At 37.0% G+C, this 6,000-nt stretch overlaps 1 long non-coding RNA gene across 1 annotated transcript in view; it reads right to left on the bottom strand.

The window, feature by feature from the left end:
* The window catches only part of LOC136849229 (uncharacterized), a 95,743-nt gene that overhangs the window by 38,637 nt on the left and 51,106 nt on the right, over positions 1-6,000 (bottom strand). The window lies entirely within an intron of this gene.

Here is a 6,000-nt window from a genome sequence, read left to right as displayed (position 1 = left end):
TGTTTTTCCGTCACAAAGTCTAATTGCTAAATAATACTGGCAGTAGCAGGATATAAATAGTTCTGAACCTTAACTGGGTTCACATTTTGATAACTAATAGTTTCAGAGATATGCCACAGCTTACACAGGTTTGGGATATCATAAGACTTTTAATATATTGTTCATGATACCTTTCATCATTTCTAACTAGTTTTAGTTTTATCTCGTTATTAAAACATCAAACCCCTATTTTTTGCCAAAGGCCTTGGCTACAGGTTAGAATTGAATATCGAATTTAAGACAAAGGCCAGGCACTGGGACCTATGAGGTCATTCAGCGCTGAAACGGAAATTGACAGTAAAAGGTTTGAAAGGTGTAACAGGAGGAAAACCTCGCAGTTGCACTATAAATCAATTGTTTGGAGAGGATGGAAAGTAAGATGGAAGAAAGAGAATATGAAAGGAGGCACAGTAAAAGGAACGAAAGACATTGCAGCTAAGGGCCGAAGGGACGCTGCAAAGAACCTTAAGTAATGCCTACAGTGCACCGCATGAGGTGCAATGACGGCACTAACCCCTGCGGGGAGCTACAGGTTAGGTTAGCATGGAGCCCTGTATTTCAATCCATGATTTACAGCACCCTAGGTCAGGTTAGGCGACGGGAAAAAGGTGGGAAGGGGGAGAGGGAAATCCATCACTTAAGCAGATAAGTTTGGGGATAGGTAGGTTAGGATGAAGCACTGTATTTAACTAATAATATTCTCCTTTTCCCAACCTGTAAAAAACCAAGCTTCCCATTATGGCCCGTCATTATAGATAATAAAAGATAAAAAAAAAAAAAAGATATAGACAATGTACTGGGTAACAAAGCATTTCCAACCGAGAGTCAAATTCATTAAAAATACCGTTAAAATGGTTTCAGAAATAAGTACACTGCACCTGATACTGTATTACATGATTAAATGTACCATTTACTTGAGTACATATACTGTTATCATATGCGACCTAACCTCGTGCTGACGAGGTATGGGGTGACCCCGCAATACTAATTTCCTATTATGATAAAAAAAAAGATTGAATAATGAAAATTCCAATAAACCGTACCTAAATTTTATATCTGATGGCCTATGAACCCATCAAATATCGTCCTACATCCAGGGACACGAAACAATATTAGTAAGCCTAATATCATCAAAAGTATCTGCAGTCTGGTAACACGTGTGGCGGGTGGTCTACTTTGATGAATATATTTCGTTGGTTTAATCGAGTCCGCAGTTCAAACAATGAAGTCACATCCAAGGCGCCCTAAGCGCGTGCTCAAGTACCCAAATACACAGCCTTTCGACCTATCGTACAGAGAACAGTCACTCTACTGTCACTGGAATGATTAATTGGGTATCCCTTACACCACAAGCCCACGAGCACTGTCACCACTGGTGCTGCCAGCGACCCCTGTAAGACATTGCGCATACAAGATCGACTGATCGCGTAATTTTGAAACAAGCAGTTTGTTTGAACTCTGAAATTGTGTTTTCATCCGTATTTTTTTTATTTTTATCATTGTGAAGGTCGGATAACTTTCCATACTGCCACATACCAATCAGAAATTTTCTCTGCACTTCATTACTGTAAAGAAATAACGAAAGTCTTACTTATGTAAAATAAAGAACGTATTTTGGCTGTGTGATACCGCAGACACTTTGAAGCACATATCGAATGTTTACATATAGTACGGTTGTCAATGTTATCACAATCGCACATTGTGTTTCTAGTGTAAATACAGCATTCAAATGTGTTATATCTAAGTTATCCGTGTAATATGATCTTTCAGTTCTTTTTATTCTAGGCTCTAAATACAAATATTTCCGAGAACCTTCGCAACTTCAACTATTTTTGTAGCATTTAAAGCGTACGAAAATTATGATGAATCTTATTGATGACTATTTCTCTCGGAAACGTAATTAGTACTCACTTAGAGTCGTATTTAGGCTAAATCATTCAAATTTAAAATCAATTTCCCTGACCTGAATTATTTAAGAAGGTACAGTTAGTACAGCATTTACAAGATATTGGCCGTTATAATTATAAATGGTAAAATGACTTGCTTTCCTTTTATTCCGGTTTCGGAATTCTTCGCTATCCATCATCGCTTCTTTTAGTATAGGCTACACAATTGTACTTAATTTCCTGCACTGTCACACGCTGTATATAGTGGCATGGAACAGCTTTCGTCTGATTTGTTGTAAATAAATAAATAAATACGTCCAGTTAGTCGGTTTCAGAGAGACAAAATTTCCTACAAATCCAATTTCTGAAACGATATACTGTGATTGTGCAAATTTCTCAGTACACGCCAGATATCTGTATTTGAAGTACTAGTGGGTCTAAATGAAAAGTTTTAATTTTTATATCTACAGCCACTGTCACACGGGCGAAATTTCACGCAGCAAGAAGCGTTTTCGTTGGAACATTTTCACTAGCTGCTCACGAGAGATGTTACAGGTTACCGTAACCATAGTTTGCTAAGCCGTGGTAGAAGCCTCAACCAGTTCACATGCCTCCTACTTAATAAGGACAAAACTAGGTCCCAAAATATTGTAATTCGGTTCACTGACGACATAAATACTATAACTATACACATACCTGTAAATGCTGCCGTCAGCTTCAGGACTATATAAGTATACAGATTTTTCTTCAGCAATTTTTGTGAGTACGATGGATGTTTGGGGTTCCACATGGCTGGATTCCCCCGTATTTCCTCAGTTGTCCACTAAACTGCCGCTGTTTTCTTCGGTAGACACAAACGTTTATATCACTCTCCCAGCCCAGTCCTTCACCGAATGTAAAAAAACGCATACAATAGTTAACCCTTTAATAAACGTTTTCTTTAGTAATTTCATCCAGCAAAGTCCACATCGTCAAGCAGTAATTAGTGAAAAGGAATCGGCGTTTGTGTTAGGGGGAAACGCGCTTGCCACCTGAAAATTTTGCCAGTGTAATAACCTCCCTTAGAACTAAGATACCCTATTTCAAGCAGCCTCAATTAAATGGTGATTTAATTTCAGATAAGTATCTTTTCATTAACGCATAATAAATTATTATCTATCAATGCTGTATTGGAAAAATAATTAGGCATGTTTCAGTATTAATCAAACTCTTCACACTTATGCCTATAAGCCTAACTCGGTGATTCTCAACCTGTTACTCACTTGATAGCAGCAGAACTCATTCACAGCGGTTAAAATTGTAATTGCAAGCACAAATTCTTTGCTGATTACTACTATTTACGTTTGCCAAACCTTAAATTTCCTTAGAACACTTTAAAATGTCTCGTTACATGGCAAAGGAATGTTTCTTTGCATGGCGGTTGATGACATACTCTGCCATTTCATTTCCGGTCACGCCTGCGAGAGCGGGTACCTGAAAAATTAGACGTATATCCCTAGGAATAAAATATGAAACAGAAGTGTAATTGAAGCAATGCAGATAAACACGAGGAGAAACATATTATTTTAAAAAATAAGTAACTAGGAAGCATCCCAACAGATAAAGATAAATAGGCCTACCGAAGCAAATATGACATGAAAAAAAATAGTTTTAAAGCAGCATTTAAGTCCCATAAAATTACAAATGCCAGCAGCCACGACAGCCAGAATTGTTATTAAGGTTCTCACAGTAAGGAAATACAGACGTCTGGTACTGAATAGCAGGAAACTGCTACATCTTAGCAGAAGACTCGTAGCAACAACACAGACAAATCGCTAGTACTAAGTCAGGAAGCAGGATTAATGAAGATAATGGACGTTCCTTACTGATATCAAAGGTTAACTAGAAAACCTTCCGACGGTTGAAATAATAATTACCATTGTTTCAAAATCAAAACCAATACTTTGAGTCATTTTATCTTGAGGAGAAAGTTCCTTTCTCTTCATGACATCCTTAATAAAAGATAAAATTACATAAATGGCAAATCAAAAATTTAAAAACATGTGGCATTATAATCATCATATTTTACAAGTATAAGAAGCGTTACGAAAAATAGTATTTTTCTTTTGCCTTATCGGATTGAATATTTTCTGCGGCAGAAATTGAACATTGGCCACTGAGAACATATTTAGAATCATTACGAGCCATGTTATCGAAGCACATTTATTTATGAAATGACTCATGGTACAAGATTGGCTGATTCACAGGTGAGTCATTATTTTTAACGCTTTTGCTGTTTCCCGGAAAAGGTTACAGATCTCCTAGCTTTCCCAATGCAGAAACAGGTAAGGCAACCCTTTAACTCTCTCTCTCTCTCTCTCTCTCTCTCTCTCTCTCTCTCTCTCTCTCTCTCTCTCTCTCTCCAATAATTCCATCGGTCTAATGACGATAACAATCACCAAACTTGGACGTCAATCATGATTTGAGACGAAGTTAGGTGTATGGAGTTAAGACAGACCAAAAGAGGGAATCTTTTACTTACAATTTTATAAACCTTTCTATAATAAAATAATCTGCGTCAATTTAATTAGTAGTACTAATGGGAGGTTAGCAAAGTAATTGTGAAGCTAGGTGTTTACGCTATAAATACTTGATGGGAAAATTGTAAGTTATTTTCCACACTTTTTCTCAGCATATTGATCATTTTCCCAAATTGCCTTTGCAACTTGAGGTTCCCAGGCAGCTGTAATCATAACTGACGTCTATTTTTGATGGTTCCTTTCCATATTCAGAGGAGGACGATAACAGAAACACGCCAAAAAGAGGCGCACCGAGGGAACGCCCGTCCGGAGAACGAATCCTCTCTCCTTCAGCTTACTAATATTATAATTTCTGCCATAATATTACTTATACGCTTTTACAAAAAAATTATAGTGGCTGGAAATCACTTGCTAAAATATCCTATATCCTTCGAGTTTTGTAAGCCACCGGATCAGAGGAGACAAGAGAAAGGCACAGAGGAGGACTACTACAGCGATAGACCCAACTTTCCTCCAGAGAGACCTGGCTGTGAGAATCGGAGGAAGTACAGAGGCAGGTAAGAGTTGTACTAACAACAGAAGCGGTGAAAACAGTTACCTATAGAAAGGAATATATATATATATATATATATATATATATATATATATATATATATATATATATATATATATATATATAATACACATACACACATATATATATATATATATATATATATATATATATATATAAATAGAAACCATTAAAGAAATAGAAAATTGGAATGGAATAAAAAATAAAGGTGCCGGTCGCTTTCACTCCACTTCAATACATTTTTCCAGTTACAATCCTCCTACTAAGTGATATAGGAGCCTTTGCAATCACACACATGCATATACAATGCATAAACAAACACATATATAGATATTTATATATATGTATATATATATACATATGTATACATGTCATATAGGCTAGATATGTATATATGCATACACATTTTTTTCTATTTAACATTAAAGGATATAAGCACCTCACTCATTTGCCCGGAGGAGACAGAATCCGGAGAAAAAAAAAAAATTTCAATAGATCCTCTAACTTCAAATTGGAACTACACATAAAAAAAGGTCTTGAAAGCGAAGTCTCCAACAAAAATACAGCAGAGGTCTGGAGGTCATAATAAAACAATAAAAAATGCGTCGAAGTTTCTTAGGCGCAGTCGAGGTTTCTGTACATCGTATGATGCAGTATGAAGCTTTCAGCCACGGCCCATGAAACTCTTAGCCGTGGCCCATGAAACTTTCAGCCACGGCCCGGTGGTGGCCTGTGTTGTTGGTAACTGTAGTGGTGCCCGATGTACGATTATGGCTAAACTTAACCTTAAATAAAATAAAAACTACTGAGGCTAGGGGCTGCAGTTTGCTATGTCTGATGACTGGAGGGTGGATGATCAACATACAAATTTGCAGCCCTCTAGCCTCGGCAGTTTTTAAGATCTGAGGGTGGACAGACAAAGTGCGGACGGACAGACAAAGCCGTCACAATAGTTTTCTTTTACAGAAAACTAAAAAGCATC

This window comes from Macrobrachium rosenbergii, chromosome 20, assembly GCF_040412425.1.
Source record: "Macrobrachium rosenbergii isolate ZJJX-2024 chromosome 20, ASM4041242v1, whole genome shotgun sequence".
NCBI classification, from domain to species: Eukaryota; Metazoa; Arthropoda; class Malacostraca; order Decapoda; family Palaemonidae; genus Macrobrachium; species Macrobrachium rosenbergii.
This window is presented reverse-complemented; position numbering and strand designations above follow the sequence as displayed.